Source organism: Vespula pensylvanica, chromosome 3, assembly GCF_014466175.1.
Source record: "Vespula pensylvanica isolate Volc-1 chromosome 3, ASM1446617v1, whole genome shotgun sequence".
NCBI lineage: Eukaryota > Metazoa > Arthropoda > Insecta > Hymenoptera > Vespidae > Vespula > Vespula pensylvanica.
Window position 1 is genome coordinate 4,162,886 of NC_057687.1, and position 19,542 is coordinate 4,182,427.

The 19,542-nt window shown below is 33.0% G+C and overlaps 1 protein-coding gene and 1 long non-coding RNA gene across 3 annotated transcripts in view; both read left to right on the forward strand.

The window, feature by feature from the left end:
* Positions 1-19,542, forward strand: part of LOC122627684 (kielin/chordin-like protein) — a 307,939-nt gene that overhangs the window by 85,127 nt on the left and 203,270 nt on the right. The gene's annotated exons all lie outside the window — the stretch shown is intronic.
* LOC122627685 lies at positions 4,563-7,022 on the forward strand. The gene is made up of 2 exons (XR_006326911.1): positions 4,563-4,767; positions 6,753-7,022. It is a non-coding gene; the product is annotated as an uncharacterized LOC122627685 (long non-coding RNA).

Consider the following 19,542-nt stretch of genomic DNA (forward strand, 5'->3'; position numbering starts at 1 on the left):
CGAACAAATGGAATCAGCGAAAATTAGGAATGCGAAAGATAACGATAACGATAAATGGAATGTTTCGAATTTGCTTATTTAATAATTAACATATAATTAAATACTTTTATTACGAATTAATAGAAACATTTACTTACATACGTACATACATTAACGTCGTATTTTCGTCTATACCAGTCTAATACTAATCGTTTCGTTTGAATATTATTAAAGTAGTAGTCAAAGGGGGATCGATCGTTGAGAAGCTTGAACTAACGGGTAGCGTTTATGCAATGTTAAGGGATCCAGAACGAGGAGCAAGGATGATTGTCTACGGGATCTCGAGCTGGTAGATTCATTAATCCAACTCTACGGGAGCTTTGCGAAATACGAGACTTGCTTTCGCAGTAATAACCCGAGACGACAGTGGCGCCTACGACGGCTTCCTCCTATCGCATAACACGTTACGCTTCGTCGCGTAATACGCCCTGGAGTTGCGTTATAGCTATACATACATAAAGGGTATACATATGTATATGTATACATATATATATATATATGTACATAAAACATATACATATAAACCTTCATCGCTTTTGGGAATGCAAAACGAATATTCGCATGCATCCGGATCATCGTTATTTCACCAGCCAAAATATTCCACCATTATAAAAATATCTACTTATATAATATAAATACGTATCATTATTATCATTATTATTACGTCGGATAATAATAATAAAAAAAAAGAAGTCGAGAAACAAGGAAATATCTCGACTAATGCGACTTTGTATATAAGAAATACGTGAAAATTCGAAAAGGAAGTAACAAGTCCGATGAAACCGAGTTAGCGAGTTGGAATCTTCGTGATTTTCTTCGATCTCTTTTCTTCTTTTTTCGTTTTTCTTTCTAACATTTCGTTTCTCGAAAACGAGTAATAAATTGGATGACGAGAAGGAAGAGAATTGAAGGAAGAGATTCGTAGAAAATCGACGTCTATCTGCGTACGCAACGCTTCTATTCATCCCCTTAGCTTTCAACCCTTTTTCGAAGACGATTGTCTCTCTCTCTCTCTCTCTCTCTCTCTCTCTCTCTCTTTCTCTCTCTCGTTTGTTGGAATATGTGCAAAAATATACATGTATATATATATATACATATATATATATATATAGTAAGTACTCTCTTCTTGGTGCACGCCAAGACAATTTTCCGTGAGTAAACTGAGAGCCTTTGGAGGGTTCTGACGCGCGTTATTTTACGACTGGTACTTCGTCGTTCGTAGTGGAAGAGTCCTGCCAAGGATCTATTGCCAGGATCTATCTTTGTCGAGACTAGGATATAGATTTCTGGTCTTGGGTCTTCTATTGATAATACCCGATGTGATCTTTTCCAGTCGGCCTAGCAAAGTAAAGAGGATAAGATCGAGATAATAAAGACGAGATGTTCAAAAGGACGAAAGGAAAAAGTATCGAGCAAATTTTAAGTATGCAAATGCCGTCTATTTATTGAGCGACTCTTTTGTTCTCGTATAATATAAATTTCTCTCTTTTTTTTTTTCCCCTTTCTTTTTTCTTCTGTTTTTTTTTTCCTTACTTACTTGTTCCTCTCCCACTTCTTTTTCTACTTCTTGATTCTTTTTCTTCATTTTTTTCCTTTCCTTTTCTTTTCTGCTTTTTTTTTTCTTTTTTTCTTTTTTATTATTCTCCACGTCGTCCAAGATATAAAGGGAATAAGATGAACAAGCTGAGATAGGATGCAAGAATCGTATCGAGTGATTTTGAACTATGCAAATGTCGTTTTATAAATCGAACAGGTCTTGAGTTCTCGTGATATCATATCTTTTCTATGTGAATCAGGATAAGATCGTATAGAGAACAGGATCGAAAGGACGCTATACGAGAATAATAACGAGTGAATTTGAATTATGTAGAAGTCATTTATACGCTCTTACAGGTACGACGATGAAAGTCAATATTTTGTGATAAAACTGTGACTTGAGAAAAGGAAAAAAAGAAAAGAAAAAAAAAGAGAAACAATCTACCAAGATATCCCACCTGTTACTAATCATTTATACGTCATTTTTTAACGTCACCGAGTTGATTATTCATCGGCTCGACGATGACGACGTTTTAAAAATTCTCTGACAAAAAAGTGTCGAAAGAATATGAATAAAAATTCTCTTTGTGGAGGGACATATATCGACGAGAGAAGAAGAAAAGAAGAGAAGAAAAAAGAAAAGAAAAAAAGAAAAAAAAAAAAGAAAAAGAAGAGAAAACAAATGAAGAGGAAAAAAAAAAAGAGAAAAAAGAAAAACCGGGGAAAAAGGGAACAATTGAGATTAATATCCTGTTCCATAGAACATTTCAATGGCGATGGTGATAAAGAGAATCGGTGGGATCTAATGGAGGCTTCGTCAAACCTGTCAAATTCTCATCGTAATGATACGCGTTAAAGTTCTCTTACTCTCTATCTCTCTATCTCTCTCTTTCTCTTTCTCTCTCTCTTTCTCTCTCTCTCTCTCTCTCTCTCTTTCTCTCGGTGAAGGACAGAAATAAAAGTAGCGAGTATAGTCAGGGTCGGCAAGCTTCGCCTACCTGATAGCGAACGTAGAGATGACTCACGTGTCACGTCCCGTAAGGCTACGTTTCCAGTTTGACATCGAGGAAATTTGCCGGAGTCTTCTTACCTTTTCAAACACTCTATTTCTATCTCTATCTCTCTTTCTCTTTCTCTTTCTCTTTCTCTTTCTATCTTTCTTTTCCTTTCCCCCTTTTAAAAGCCGACCGTCGTGTGCCTATCGATCAAACGATGTTCGACACGCTCGTCACGTTTCTCGCGTTATGCTGGTCATAGCACGATGCAGAATGCGTCGGTCTTTCCAAACTCCCTAACGTGCACCAAGTAGAAAAAGCTGCCACGATCAGACACCGTTGATTCAATCGCATTTGTTCTCGCCACGCGAATAAGTATCATTCGAATGAACATCATTTCTTTCCTTTTTCTTTTTCTTTCTTTCTTTCTTTCTTTTTTTTTTTTTCTTTCCGATATATATTATATATCGTTTTTTTTCTCTCTTCTCTCGCTTCTTTTCTTTCTCTCTCTCTTTCTCTCTCTCTCTCTCTCTCTCTCTATCTATCTATCTATCTATCTATCTATCTATCTATCTCTATGTCTATCTCTCTCTTTTTTTTTCTTCATAAAATTTCTTCTTTTTTGCACGCACGTTTCTATAAAACTGGAAAGTAATTGAAAGTATAAGGAAATTATGATAATTTCGATATTTATATTATGATATATGAATCTCGTAGAATTCTTGTATTATTCTCGCATAATTAAAAGTTCGTGGTTACTAGTTATTTGTTAAATTTACTACGATTTTATCCAAAGATCGAATGAATTCGAAGGAATTTAAATGATCGTCCGTCTCTATTAAACCACACTTTCTCTACACGAACGAACTCTAGCCCGGCTTTCCGTTTCTTCGAGGATCCATTTTGTAAAGAGAAAAAGGGGAAAGAAGAAAGGAAAGAAAACAAAAAAAAAAGAAAAAACAAAAAAAAAAAAAAAGCAAACAAACGAAAAGGAAGAAAAGAATGCAAAGATCGAGATATTTTCGGAAGAACGAGAGATAACATAACTCGCGATTATGTGGATTCGAGTTTGAGAACAAGTCGGTCGAGTTTAAGAAGAAGAAGAAGAAGAAGAAGAAGAAGAAAAAAGAAATAAAAAAATAACAAGAGAAAAATAAATAAATAAATAAAGACAAAGGAAAAGAAATAAAAGTCAAAGGAGAAACGAGAAAAGCAAAAAACAAGAAAAAAAAAAAAAAAGAAAAGAAAAAAGAAGAAGTAACAAAGAGAAAAAGAAAAATAGAAAATTCGCAGACGCTTTGAAATTATATCGTGGTCGTTGTATGCGTATGAAAAAAATCGCGATGCTGATCTCGATAAAAAAAAGAGACAGAGAGGGAGACAGAACCACAGAGAAAGACAGAATGACAGAAAGACAGAGACAGACAGAGAGAGACAGACAGACAGAGAGAGAGAGAGAGAGAGAGAAAAAGAAAGAGAAAGAGAAAGAAACAGAATTCGAGAAGCGCGAATGTCTCGAAGAGTCGAATGTAAACTCGACTTTAGGCAGGTATACACGACGTTACCTCCTTGAGTGCGTACGTACGCAACGTGTGCGAATGGGGGGGAAGAAACCAGTCAGTCGTATAAAACCGAGCGGCGAGTCGCGGCTCTAGTCAGTCTCTCACTCGGTCGGTACCTAGCGTGAACGTCGTTTCTTTTCGTAATCTTTTCTTGACGGTGTGGCTTCCCTGTATATTCCCCTTCTGCTGATATTCTCGCATGCGCGTAGATAAAATACGAATACAAATTTGACGTCAAGTTCGGGAAAGGAAAAAGAAAAGGAATATATTTATATTTATATATATATATATATATATATATATATATATATAAGGTTAAAAGTAAAAAATCGATCGTTGAAAAAACTATTTTTGCCATATCTTGTTTTTGAAATTAAAAAAAAAATAATAATAAAAACCGGGGTGGGGGGGAGGGTTGAAAAGAAAAGGGAAGCAAGTGGTTTTTTTATTATCGACGAAGAGATCGATATATCGTCGGGATTCGTCGATTGTGATTTGCTGTGTTTTTGTGTTTGTTATATATATATATATATATACACACACACACACACACGTGAGTGACGTTCGTTTTGACTTTGGAATAGAAAAAAAAAAAAAGGAAAGAAAAAAAAAGTAAAGAAGAGACGAAAAGAGTCGTAAGTATCAATGACAAATCAACGATTAAAAATATGAAAAGAATAGGCCGACGTATCGCCCGGTGTTTTCTTCGATCTTCTGTTCGATCTATTCATCACGGTCTGTTTTTTCGCTTCTTATAATCCGATAAATCTATTTTACCATAAGCAAGAAACCTTCGATCTTTCGAATCGATAGTTTGAAACGTTACGAGCTGGAAAATTTATTTATTAAGAGACGGTCGATCACGCGCGATGCGATGTTCGATAATCGCGAATTAGAATTCGTAAAAGCGGCGTGCACGGATTGGGAGTATGTACATAAAGCGTTAGAGAGAAAAAGAGAGAGAGAGAGAGAGACAGACAGAGTGTGTATTTGTGTGTGAGTGAGAGAGAGAGAAAGAGAGATACACGATGATTGTGTCGTAGTAAGTACGTAATTCGTTACGAAATTAGCTCTACGAGAGAGGCAGTCGCGGTGGCACGAAGTTTGAACTTGATGCGGCCGTTGAATCGGCCAATCACAGAGAAACGGCACAGTTTGTCGTTCTGCCAAATTCGAGTCGGTGACTTTGCTCAACGCGAACAGAAGAGAAAGAGAGAGAGAGAGAGACAGAGAGAGAAAGAGAGAGATAGAGAAGATCAAGTTTGGCCGCGTGGGAATCGTAAAATCTCGTCTAAAACATTTCTATTCGAGGAACGAGTTTTTGATTGCACATATTGTTTCTTTTTTCTCTTGTTTTCTTTTTTTCTTCTCCCTCCCATTCTTACGATCGATCGATAAATATTGAAATTTTCATGAGAGCGTATTTTGCGTAGAATTTTCCTAATGTATACATGACTCATGTTCCGTTACATTATGTTACGTTACGTGGGTACACCTTGAGAAATGACTTTTGGAATAATATAAAAGATTCCGATATACGTAAAATCACAGAAAAATTCTAATCAAGTACTACTAACTAAGTTTAGATTAATTAAGTACGAATAAATTTATACCGAGTACAAATTTCATTAAATATAGATCATTATCTAATTGAAATGAAATATATCGAGCTGTCTAACGTTTTAATATTCCGTATCTTTTACTTTTCGGAATTAATTGTTTATCTTCGTTTTTATTTTTCTTCTCTCTCTTTTCTTTTTTTCTTTTTTTTTTTTCTTTGCTTCCTTACTTTCTATTTATTTCATTTCACTTTACCTTTTTTAATTATCATGATAATTATTGTTATCGATATAATTTTCTCTTCTTTCCTTTCTTTTTATTATAATTCGTGATCATTTAAATCATTCATATTTCTAATCACTTTTGTAGAACGTATAAACACATGTAAACGAGACGAGACGTTCCGTTACAAGATATATCGTTCTATATCGTATAAATCGTTTTTAGAATAGAAGGGATGGGAAGACAGGAGAGGGGAGGGGAGGGGGGATTTATATTCGAAAGATCTTTCGAGCGATATTATTAATGGGCTGGATCGATTATATAGACTATGTAAATTGCGTCGTACTTTCTTCACCCGTGGAGTCATTCATCATACAAGGATACATCCTACAATACATTGATACATAGTATATACATAGACGTACAGTTTGTTTTCCTGCCATTGAGTTTACGTTCATCGAAGATCGTATTTCTCGCAAACTACGGAGGTTTCCCGCGTATTTGCACGATCACTTCCTGCAAACTTATACGTAAATAGAGAAGTATCGTTTTAAATTAATGATTTTTTTCTTCATTTCTCTCTCTCTCTCTCTCTCTCCCTCTCTTTTTTCAGTCAAACAAAAGATTTACAAATGAATGAAAAATCAACGCTTTCGATCGAAATATTCAAATATCGATAATTTTCATAAGCTCGTTTCTTTTTCTCTCTCATTCACACATTTTCTCTTTCTCTCTCTCTCTCTCTCTCTCTCTATCTCTCTTCATTTTTATTCTCTTTTTTTTTTCTTTCTACTGTGGCGTCTGTCATCGACGGTCCGGAACGGATCTGGAATTTCAGGGCTGACCTTGAGGACTCGTTGGCGCTCCGCTGCTGCTGTTGCTTCGCTTATCGCGAGACGCTCAGCTCGAAGTTTATTTTTCGCTAGACGACACCTCGACCAGAGAGAGAGAGAGAGAGAGAGAGAGAGAGAGAGAGAGAGAGAGAGAGAGAGAAAGAGAGAGAGTATGTTTCTCTTTAGATCGATCGCGTGTCATACGAAGTTTCAATCGTTATCGTATTTCTCTGAAATGTATTTTATATAAAAGTTTTATTAATTGCTCTAGAAAATACTGTTTTATTATAATGATTAATATGAGAAGTGCGAATAGAACGATATAATAGGTGATTTATCATTTTAGAAAGGACACTTCGGAAAAAGGCAGAGAAAGAGAGAAAGAAGTAATAATGATATATACGTATAGCCTATTTTAATCAAATTTAACAAGTAGATATAATATTTATGTGAATTAATATTAATATAATTTAAGCGTTTACTAATTCGGTATTTAAGCTGTCACGTGAGATTATAGAAAAAATTTCTTTTCTCTTTATTATTACTATATGTCGTAGAAAAATCAAACATGCATATAACACCGTTATATAAATATACATACGAGTAGCATTTATTTATTATTGCGTTAACTATATTTTCTCATTTATTTATTATAACCTAATATATTTACATATACTTATATATATATACATATATATATATATATAATAAATATTACATGCGCACGTATATAAAAATTTTGCTTCACGTAAACGTACGTAAAAGTATAAGTTAAGCCAAATAAATGGTATTCCGTCCTATTTTCTTTCTTTTTTAAAGAAAGAGGAGAATAAGAAGTAAGAGGAGGAGGTGGACGAGAGAAATTCAGAAGCGAAGAGGTGATAACGGGTATGGGCCACTCTCTCGAAACGCGCGAGCGCATTCATCGTCTCGATATAGAGAGAAGAGCCACAGGTGGCCGTCGTCCTCGTCACATTTCGCCGGCCATGCAGACTTTTACGACTTCTCTTAACGCTCATTGTCTTTCTCTCTCTCTCTCTCTCTCTCTCTCTCTCTCTCTTCCTTTCTTTTTCTTTCTTTCTTATTCTCTCTCTCTTTCTTTCTCTCTCTCTCTCTCTCTCTCTTTTTCTCTTTCTCTTTCTATTTCCATTTCTATTTTTTTCATGAAAAACGAGAAATAATACTGTCATATTGTTCACATATATCATTTCAATAGATTTATCAGTCGAGTGTCCATCATCGAGCCAAGGTTTAGTGATTAGTGAATGAATTTTAAAACACCGAACGAATTTTTAAATTTGTAGTAGAATATATATGAAATTGTAAGTTTTTTTCTCTCTTTCGTACGAATTCGTAATATCATAATGTATATTGATTTACAGAATTACTGTTGATAAAATATTAAATGAAAAAAAAAAAGAAAGAAAAAGAATGAATGTAAAAAAAAAAAAGGAAAAATGAAGCTTCTTTTCGTATTTTTTATTACATCTACAAAGAAACATTACCGATCTTAACGCTTTTATTTGTAATTGTCGACGTACGCGTACACTGCGTATATAAATTTCTATACATATCTACTCAATTATTCAAAACTGTTTCTCCGATCTATGAAAAATTCTTTGAATTGAAATAGAATGACGAATACTTATACGGCCAAGTGTATTTCTAATTTTTAGTAAAAGAAAACATTTCGTCATTAAAAAGATGAAGTCATCAACGATATTAGAAGTTACACAAACTTCTTATCGCCGTATTATCGAGGAAAAATGAATTCCTTTTTTTTTTTTTTTTCTTTATTATCGACACTTCGACCAGTAACTTTTTTTATTTTTCCTTTTTGTTTTTTAATATTCACTTAGCTACTTTAACGTGAAGTTCATAAAAAGTGAAAGAAAAAAAGCAAAAAAAAGAAAAAAGAAAAGAGAGAGAAAGAAAGAGAATATAAGTTGATTTAATGGATGAAAAATCGTAACTGTCTCAAGAGAATATTTCTCTTCTCGCGTTCTCTTCATAAAGAGGAAAAGATAAAAGGCACAAGGGTTTCGAGGATGATCCCTTCGAAGCTTCCACGGAAACTTGATTTACGCGTCTTTGCCCTTTATGGTAGAAGAGTTACGCTAGACTTAAGTATTCGTGTATACGACGTTTCCACGTATCAAGGAGAAAATAGAGTGCACTTGTATATGTATGCATATATATATGTGTGTGTGTGTATTTGTATATGTATGCATATATATATATATATATATATGTGGGGTGTTTGTGCGTGCATGCGTGCGTGTATGTGTGCGTATGCGTGTTCGAGTGTGTAAAAAAGAAGAGTCGTACATAGTAGAAGGGATAGAAGATAAGCCTGTGAGGAAGGGCGTTTTTATCCGCTTAGCTCCCTTTAAAGGTGACATTTTTTTGTCTTTTCTTTATATATATTTTTTTCCCCATTTTTTTTCTCTCTCTCTCTCTCTCTCTGTCTCTCTCTTCATTTTTTTCCTTCCTTCCTCGAAAGGCAAATATATCTGTCTTTCACGCGTCGCTTGTGACTACTATAATAGCAGCATCACTTTTCTCTATATAGCGATCGTCGTTTAAGCCGTGAGTCAAGAGGATTCGAGAGGACGTTTCAGACTCAAAAATTGTGATACTTTCGAAACATCTCTATGATACAAATCGTTTGGTAATGGTTGGGAATTTTCTTTTCTTTTTACTTTTACTTTGCACTGCTTTCTTTTCCCTACCCCCTCTTTTATTTAAGCGCTTTTATTTGGTATAAAAAAGAGAAAGAAAGACAACAAGAAAGAAAGAGAAAGATAACATTGTTATATTTCAAAGAAAAAATATGTTCGCAGTCGACTAAGAGAGCGGTCTAAAAATATTTTATTAAACATTTCAATTTCCTTTTCTTTTTCGTGTTTCTCTTTATTATTATTATTATTATTATTATTATTGTTGTTGTTGTTGTTGTTGTTATTGTTATTATTATTGTTATTCTTATTGTTTGTTTATTCCTCTTTTATTTTAAGTCTAAAAAAGATTGAAAAAACAGACGAGTGAATATCTAATTCGGTCGTTTTGCACTTATGATTGAGAAAACGAAATAAAATTCGTATTTACTTTTCTTCCTCTTTACCACTTTATCTTTATCTTTATTTTTCTCTTTTTCTTTTTCTTTCTCTGTCTGGCAAGTTTCCCAAATATTTTCGTATGCGCCTTGGCCATCGGGCCAACGATGCGGGGTTGGCACTAGCTCGTAAACAAAATACCTACATAACGGTGGGTACACTCGTAAGGAATGCAGAAGGCCTGTGTGTGTTTCTATCTCGATAGCTATCGAATTATCGAGCTATCTCGAGATATCTAAGCGATGTTCTCGAGGCGAACGAATAGACTGTTAAAAAGATCGAATTATTCCGAGTTTCTTTCATTTCTTTGTTTCTTTTTTCTTATTTTCGCGTCGAGTTCATTCGTTCTTCTTCGTGATAATGTATACAAGAGAAACAAAAAGGAAAACAAAGTTGTTAATAATTATAATAATAATTAATATAACGAATTATCGAGCTATCTCAAGATATCTAAGCAACGTTCTCGAAGCGAACGAATAGACTGTTAAAAAGATCGAATTATTTCGAGTCTCTTTCATTTCTTTGTTTCTTTTTTCTTATTTCCGCGTCGAATTCATTCGTTCTTCTTCGTGATAATGTATAGAAGAGAAAAAAAAAGTAGAAATAATTATAATAATAATTAATAATTAAAACGTATCGGAACGACATTTAATTAATGAAATAATTAACAATTAGTTAAAAAACAGATTAAAAAAGGAAGTAATAACAATAATAATAATAATAATAATAATAATAATAATAATAATAATAACAATAATAACAATTGAGATGACAATTGGTATATTTAAAAAGAACGAAGAAGAAAATTTCAAACCTCAGACGAATTCGATTAGATTTTGAAACACGTGCCGTACTCATTTCAATCTATCTTCGATATTTGTTTCGATGCAAGAAATAAAAGGAAAAAAAAAAAAAGGAAAAAAGAGAAGGAAGAAGGAAAACGAGAAAAAAAATGTATTGCCTCGACGCGATCGCGATTCGCGGACCATAAAATTCGATTAAATTTCGCGCTACCTTCGGTGAAACGTGCGCCTAGCATAGAAATCACCAACGGCGTACGCATGTATATATGTATGTATGTATGTATGTATGTATGTATGTATGTATGTATGTATGTATGTATGTATGAATGTGTACATATGTACATACAACATTGGTCAAAAGTTTTGCTCGATTAGGTAGTTTCGTCAGTTTATTGAGTTTTCCTACTATTCCAGGTATTTTCCTTCCCTTTTTTTCCATCTCTCTTTCTCTTTTTTCCTCTTAAATAAACGAAAATAGAGTATATTAAACGTTATTCAATAGTTTAATACGATTATATTGAATAAAATAGTTCGTTTTTTTTTGTTTTTTTTTTTTAAATTAGAAGAATTAAAAGAGAATTGTTAAATTTTTCTTTCTTTCTTTTTTCCTTCTTCTATTTCTTCATTTGTTCTTCTCTCTAGAAATTGTCGAGAATTAGAAAACGAAACGAACAGAATTTTTTCTATTTCCTTTCTTTCTCTCTTTCAACTTTTCACTGGATATTTATAGATAGTTTTTTTTCTTTTTTTTTTTTCGTAACGTTAAAAATGTTTTTTTTCGGCGATCCCTTTCTACGATTATAGAACTGTTTTCTATTTTTACGTTTCGAATCGATTTGATAGACCATGGGAGGTAATGGGAAACTTTTGAACGTCGCTGTACGAAAGTTCTGAATCGAAGGAATTATAGGCCTACCAGTCGAGGTTAATTTTACCAACGTTAAACGAACGAACGGTTCCTCGTTTGAAGAAAGGCTCGTCGATGCGTGACTGCACGGATTTATCGGTGCGATTCGCCGTTTTTCACACGTGAAGAGGAACGAGCGATTGGCTGAGATCGATAGCGTGTTTCTTCTTCAAAGGCGGATAGAATAGGAAGAGATCGAGAAAGAGAGAAAGAGAGATAGAGCGACAGCGAAAAAGAGAGAGAGAGAGAGAGAGAGAGAGAAAGAGAGAAAGAGAGTAAGCAAAAATTTATTTCGCTGAGAGACCAGTAGAATTGTACGAATACAAAGCGAGACACACAGAGAAAGAGAGAGAGAGAGAGAGAGAGAAATGAGTAAAACGAAAAAGAGAATAAATAAAAATTACTGAAATAAAATACAGACGCATGACAGAGATAAGAGAAAAATTTATTTAGCTAAAAATTCAACGAAACTCTCGACGGTATATGAATTATGAACGAAATAGGACTGTAAAGAGAGTGTTAAAGAAAATATTTAAATTATTTACACATTTTTCGTGTAATTATTTTTAGTTTAATTATTAACATTTAAAAATATTAATAAGATAGAACGAGATAAAGAGATAAAGACAAACAGAGAGAGAGAGAGAGAGACACACACACAGAGATAGAGACAGAGACAGAGACAGAGAGAGAAAGAGAGAGAGAGAGAGAGAGAAAGAATCGATAAAAGTTTGGTAGATCCGTGTAATTGAGAAGGCTCGATTTAGCACTTATCGATTATCTTATCGCGATACACATACGTGATTCTTTCGAGAACGAGCCTTATCTGACACACTTCGGCATTCGGTGAATTTCGCAGTGGCAGATTGAGGCGCCACGGGACGATCTTTCACCGTTCGGCATATCCGGATTTGGTATTTTATCGGTCGTATCTATTTTTAATACGTCCGCTATTTCGAGGAGTTGGAATACGTCATCGATTGGATGGAAAAAAAATACGATCGATTAAAATCCGATCGTACTAAGAACATACAAACGCATATTGTCACCTTAGTATTGAATATTTGATACATATATAGAAATTTCGTTCGTTGGTATTTAACTCGATAAAAAATGATCGATTATTTAACGTCGTACAATAATTTATCAGAATTTCCAGACACGTTCAATACTTTCGTTGAAGATCGAGAAATTTTTACGTCTTGGAAATATATTATTTATCTTATAAGAAATATAACGTATGAGTAAATTATGGTTTTACATAACAATCTGATTTATATATATATATATATAAATATTGTTGAGTTATCAAAGATTCGATGATGCGTCATGTATTCTTATCGAAAAAATGCTAGACTCGTCGACGGTTCAAGTTTGATGCGTTACGAAAAGCTTAGAAGGAGACATTGCTTGCTCTTATTCTCTCTCTCTCTCTCTCTCGACAAGCGTCACATCGTTGATCTTACTTTAAGTAAGAGCGAATGAAAAAGAGAGAGAAGGTTAGCGGATACGTGATTATAGTCGTGTAATGTGTTCCATGAATGAGCGTGATCTTTCATGACGACGCAAGCTTCTTTAACGCGAATCAAACGTGTTGCGAAAGCTCTATTGCTTTTCTAAGTTTAGAGAAAACGTCGATGAGCTATAAACTGTGAAGTATCGTTTAAATTTACTTTCTTTCTATTTATTTTTCTTTTTCTTTTTCTTTTTTTTTATTTTTATTTTTATTTTTTTTTTTATTTTTTTTTTTTAATTCTTTTTTATTATCCCTCCGTTCGTATTATTTTTCTATTTCGCTTAGATCGGATTCCGAATCGAATCAATGTTAAAAATCGTGCTTCAAACTTTCGACTTTTATCTTTTTCCTTCATACATATAAAATTTATATCTATTGCAAGAACATTAAGAATTTTGTCATTCTTACAATTCAGTTAGATATTTCCTTCTTTTTTTTTCTTTTTTTCAAATAAGCTCGTTAAAAACATTCGACAAATCTTCTGATATTTGTTCGCAGTGTACGAACCGATTTTGATTATTTTTGTAATGCAATATAATGGACAATTGATAGGTATTGTTTAATAATTTTAATTTGCAATTATTATCGCTTATCGGTTTACATTTGGTACATACTGTTTAATAATTTCAAGTTGCAATTATTGTCTCGTATCGGTTTACATTTGTTATTATTCAGGAGATGTATCTAATTTATTTTGGTATGGTCTACTTTTAGCCTCGATTACATGTAATTCATTTAGTCACCACTCATAAATCGTTCACACTTAATTACACGTAATAATTCTCTCTCTCTCTCTCTCTCTCTCTCTCTCTCCCTCCTCTTAGTTCGACTGAATTCCCCAGTATTTTCCGTTTCAGTATGAATTAAAATAACTTCTTCGGTGATCTGTCTTCTTCTTTTCTTTTTTTTGTCTCTCTCTCTCTCTCTCTCATTTTCATAAAATTCGAAATAACTACGTAATTAGTAAAAGTGATAACCAAAAAAAAATTGATTTCTAATATTTCTTATAATAATTCGGTTGCATTTATCTTCTTCTCTCCGTTTCCCAGGATTATAATCCTCGAGATTTCACGCATCGATCAATATTTTTATAGTTCTCGCAAGAGGATAAACGAGAGCACTGTAATTCCGAATGGGAATGGGGAGGTGGGTTGGGAGGGGCAAATTTACCGAACGGGAGTAAAATATGGAACGTGTGTGCGCTTACGTAAGCCATCCTTATCGAGTTTGCTTTCGATCTCTCTTTCTCTCGTGAAAAAACAACAAATAGCGTTCTTGACCGTGAATATTGCGAAGATTCTCGCGAAGGACGCCGTTAGATTCTTGATACGTCCAAATTTTTTCCGAATTTCGTTTTATATACTTATTTTGCAAATTGCGAAACCGATACTAATTTCGTTATTAATTTCTCATCGATTATCATATCTTCTTACTGTCTTTTTTTTTTTTTCTTTTTTTCGTTTATATCATCTCTTGCATATCTTTTTTAATAAAAAATTTTCAAGCTTTTATTGCTTTATCGTCAAATTATTTCATGGTCATTGATCTATTCTTGATCATCAATTTAATTTCTATTGTTTTTGATGTCTAACAATAAAATTATCTAACGTCGAACTTGTGTTAGTACAATTATATTATACTAAGTATAACTTATATCAAATAGGGAACGTTATATTTCAAGATGTAAACTAATCGATATGAATAAGTGACGAAAGAACGAAGACGTGAAGAAAACGAAACATGAGCGTGTGACTCATAACGTTATAGAGAGTGACAAGAAAAATATCAAAATAATAACGACAAAAAAAAAAAAAAGAAAAGGAAAAGGAGAAATAAACGAAACGAAACATTTTACAGTGATTGGTAATACATCGTATAAAAATCTGTACCCATATGTCATTAAAGTTTGTACGAGTTTGTCTCGGAATTAAAAGAAACATTTCTTTATAATTATCAAAAAGAAAAGGAGAAAAATATCAAAGTGTCAGTATAAATATTAACGTAGGTACGTCAGCGTTTAAAAATAGAAAGGATTGGTTAATTGCAACGTCGATGCTTTTATCAAGATGTTTATCTCATCCTTTTTTTTCTGACGGAAAGTTTCTCTCTCTCTCTCTCTCTCTTTTTCTTCTAATCAAGCAAATTCTTTCTCGTTATCGAACGATTCAAAACAAATTAGGAATTCCGGGAGATAAAACGAAGAGACGAGAGAAGAAAGATAAAAAGAGAACGTTTAACGATTGGTCGTGTATATGTGTATGTATGTGTGAGACAGAAAGAGAGAGAGAAAGGAGGAGAGAAAAAGAATACGTTGTTATTATTGGTTCTTTGACAAAATCGTCGGGATTTCGTTGAACCCCCCTTTGTTCGTTCTGAAAAAAAAATTGTACGCAATTTTTTCCACCACTTCCGATTCACTGGATAAACAGATCGAATTACAACAGAGAAAAAAATGAAAGAGAGAGAGAGAGAGAGAGAGAGAGAGTCAGTCGCAATTCAAACGAGACTTACGACGCGACATTTGCAAAATAACCAAGCCGATAAAGAAATTCTTCATTGGCGTCCTTTATAACTCGTTTCTTTGCTTTTTCTTTCATTCTTTTTTTTTTTTTTTCTTTTTTCTTTTCGGTTTATTACAATACGTTCGCATCATTGATAATAATATCGTGAGCGTATAGACAAACAAAATGGCGATGCTATGGTGATTTGTTTCTCGATTCTTTTTGCAACGTTTCTTCATCACTTCTTTTTTTCTTCATTAAATAAAAATAAAAATCAAAAGAAAGAAAGAAAGAAAGAAAGAAAGAAAGAAAGAAAGAAAGAAAGGAAAAAAGTAAAAGAACAAGGAAAGGAAAAGAACAAATGTAAAGGTAAAAAGAAGTTTACACGCATACAGTCGATAGACTTTTTCATTATCGTCCAATGCAATTTTTACGAGCGAGGAAGCAGAAACGTGCTTATTCGCAAACTATGGTCACACCGTAATCTCGTCGTTGGAGATTTACATTCAATGAGTTTTCTTTTTTTTTTTTTTTTTTCTTTCTTTTTCAATTTTATTTTACTCAGTTTTATTTCTTCTTTTTTTAGGGGGAAGGAGGATATATGAGGTCGAACTTCCCATGCATTCGAATGCAAATTTTCTATTTTCGAAAAATTAAAAGAGCGTTGCAATGACCTATTTCTTTTCTTTTCTTTTCTTTTCTTTTTTTTTTTTTCTTATTTTCGAATTGTTAATTTACTCTAACATGAAATTTAATGACACATTATCGAGACTTTCTCGCATAATATTTTTCTTTTATTTTTCTCCAGAAATATTTTTCTAGACGTAATTTTTTTAGACATCACGTTTTCTTTTCTTTCTCTCTCTTTTTTTTTTTTTTTTAAGTTTTGTTTTATTTAGTTCTTTTTGGAATAACATGTATGACGTACAACGTTCAATTTTTCATGCATTCGAATGCAAATTTTCTGTGTTCGAGAAATTAGAAGAACGTTGCAACGAACTATTTCTTTTCTTTTCTTTTTTTTTTTTTCTTCCTTATTTCCGAATTGTTAATTTATACTATCACGAAATTTAATGACACATTATCGAAACTAATATAACATTTTTCTTTTATTTTTCCTTCGAGACATTTTCCTAACGTCACATTTTCTTTATTTTTTCTTTTTTTAACTTAATACTAATTTCTTTTCTCAAAAATTTCTGAAGCTTCGTAAAGCTTGAAATCAATGAAATCAATGATTGAGATCGAAGTGAATTTTGTACGAGTATTATCAAATACAATATCTCGTTGATATCACGTAGAAATTCACGTTCGTATCTAGGTAGCTTTGAGACGTAACGATGATCGCTAACGGTGGTGACAATAGGGGACAAAACGGGCTTGGTGAGGGCTCAGAGGGTAAAGGGAAGACATCGATACTCATTAGGAAGGATTAATGACGCTCGAACGGTTAACCGAGCCACATCGACGTCATCGGCTTAAATGCGCGTACACGTACGCACCGATAACTCGACCGACATCATATGGTGATGGTCCCCTTTCGTAAATTTTCTCCTCTTCGAGATATACATCGGTAGATCGATAGTAATATCGTCATGGATCATTTTGTTATTCGTCGACACTAAGGGTTAAATTGTACGACAAGATGGCCGGATCATCTTTGAATCTCTTTCAATGCACCGCAGTTTTTCTTCTATATTTTTCTTTCTATTTTTTTCTCTTTTCTTTTTCGAACGTATATTTTCATATCTCGATTTTCGAAGAAAAAAATATAAATTCTGATTTCTATTTGATTTACGATTTGATTTGATTTGATTTGATTTTTCCAGACAAAACACATTTCAAGACACGTTTCAATTTTTCAAACAAAAAATCTAATTAGAAAGAGTTAACGTTTTGATATATTAAAATATATTTTTCTTTTTTTTATTATAAATTGATATTGTGCAAGTAAATTGTAGAAATAAATTGTTATTATATAAATTATGTAACTGAATATAAATATATTATATAATAATCATTAAATAAAGAAATATATAAAAATTATATAAATAAATTGATATTATATATGATGAATTTTTAATTGTAAATTTTATTTAAAATTTTATTGAAGACCTATAAATATATAGAATATTTTAAAACTTAATACGCGTATTGTGAGGGATTGGTTAGAAAAACCAAGCCAAACATTTCTTTGTCCGACACATGGAACCGGATACATTTCGTTGATGGAGCGTAACTACTGGGCAGGTATTGAATGATAACGAAATAAACCAATTATATTGATCATACAGACAAAATCGACAACTGACTGATGGAAATCATAACATCTGTACAAATTGCTGTTGCCAGCGCAAATATACGTTGATAACTTTCAAACTCTCTACGCTGACAACGTGGTCGCGTAATGGGATGACGACAAATCATTGACTTCATGTTGTCTGATAAAAAATGTTTGCCTTGACCTCCTTAATTACTCCTCAAAGTTTGAGTGTATTAAATTTTGAAACACCCTATATATATGTGTGTGTGTTTGTGCGGGTATATCTATATGCATAGATACATAGTGGATATAAATATATATATTAATAAATTAATTATAAAATATTAACAAATTAACAATAATAATCTATGAAATTGTTTAAATTACAAAATAAATTATACATATATATATATGTATATATGATTTAAATTTTAAATTGAGATTATTTATTTATATAAAAAAGAAATAAATATATAATATATATTATATATATGTACACATACATATATATTTTACTTTTATTATAACACAATACATCCTTTCATTGTGTTTTATATTTTTTATATTCAAATCAGTGATAGCTAATATATTAACTTGCGACTCGTATTATTTATATCGAGGAAGTGTTAAGCGTGTTAAACTTTCAACGATAAATCTTTCTCTTTCTCTCTTTCGGTTGGGCTTGCTATGCTATGGTTCATTGACGCATAGGGTCACAGAGGACATGGCAAGTGCAGGAAATCCCTGCTGTCGTTGACTTTAATCGATCGCTTGGCGAACATCGCTCGGTGAATCAATGTCGATTTCGATCCGAGAGTCCACCGTTCGATATAACGAATCATTGAAGCGTCGAGAAATCCGATATCATCGTTAGACCAGTTTCGAATTCCGATCGAATCGAGCGAGAAATTTCTTCGATATCCGGTCACCTGACCAATACATTTTATACACCGTATATATGTATATACGTAACTATATATATATATATATATATGTATAAGAGTGAATGCGTTAATACGTTTGAATGAATGTACGAGTGAATGTTTGAGTCTTTAGATAAACGTATATATATATAAGAACATATGTGTGTATATGTCAAAGAGGGAGAGAGAGAGAGAGAGAGAGAGAGAGAGAGAGAGAGAGAGAGAGAGAGAGAGAGAGAGAGAGAGAGTAAAGTGATAGGAAATGATTTATCGAGCGGTCTAGCGCGTGAAAAAAAAAGCTCTAATCCTGGTCTAGTACCGCGATAAGCTTTATACAGCTACCACCTTTTATTTACGTCAGGTTCCATATTTTACTCGTGCGATGGAGCATCCCGTAACCCTCGCGACATCGATGCGTTTCCGGGAACGATTTATGAGCCCATAGTGATCGCCGGAGGAGACTTATGAGTGGAGCAGGTAGTATGGTGATGGGTAGTAGTACTAGTAGTGATCATCGAAAGGATTTAGAGAAATCGAGAGATAGATTCATCGTCGTTTAAAAATTTTGAATGAGTGTTCTACGAGTTCGTAATCTTTCTTTTTCCCATTTTTGATTTTGATTTTGATTTTTCTTTTTTTTATTTATTTGCCTCTATCCATATATGTCATTATCTTTCCTTATCTTCTTTCTTTCTTTTTCTTTTTTTTTTTTTTCTTTTTTAAATAAAAATTTTGTATTTGTATTTATTTCATTAATCTCTGTTAC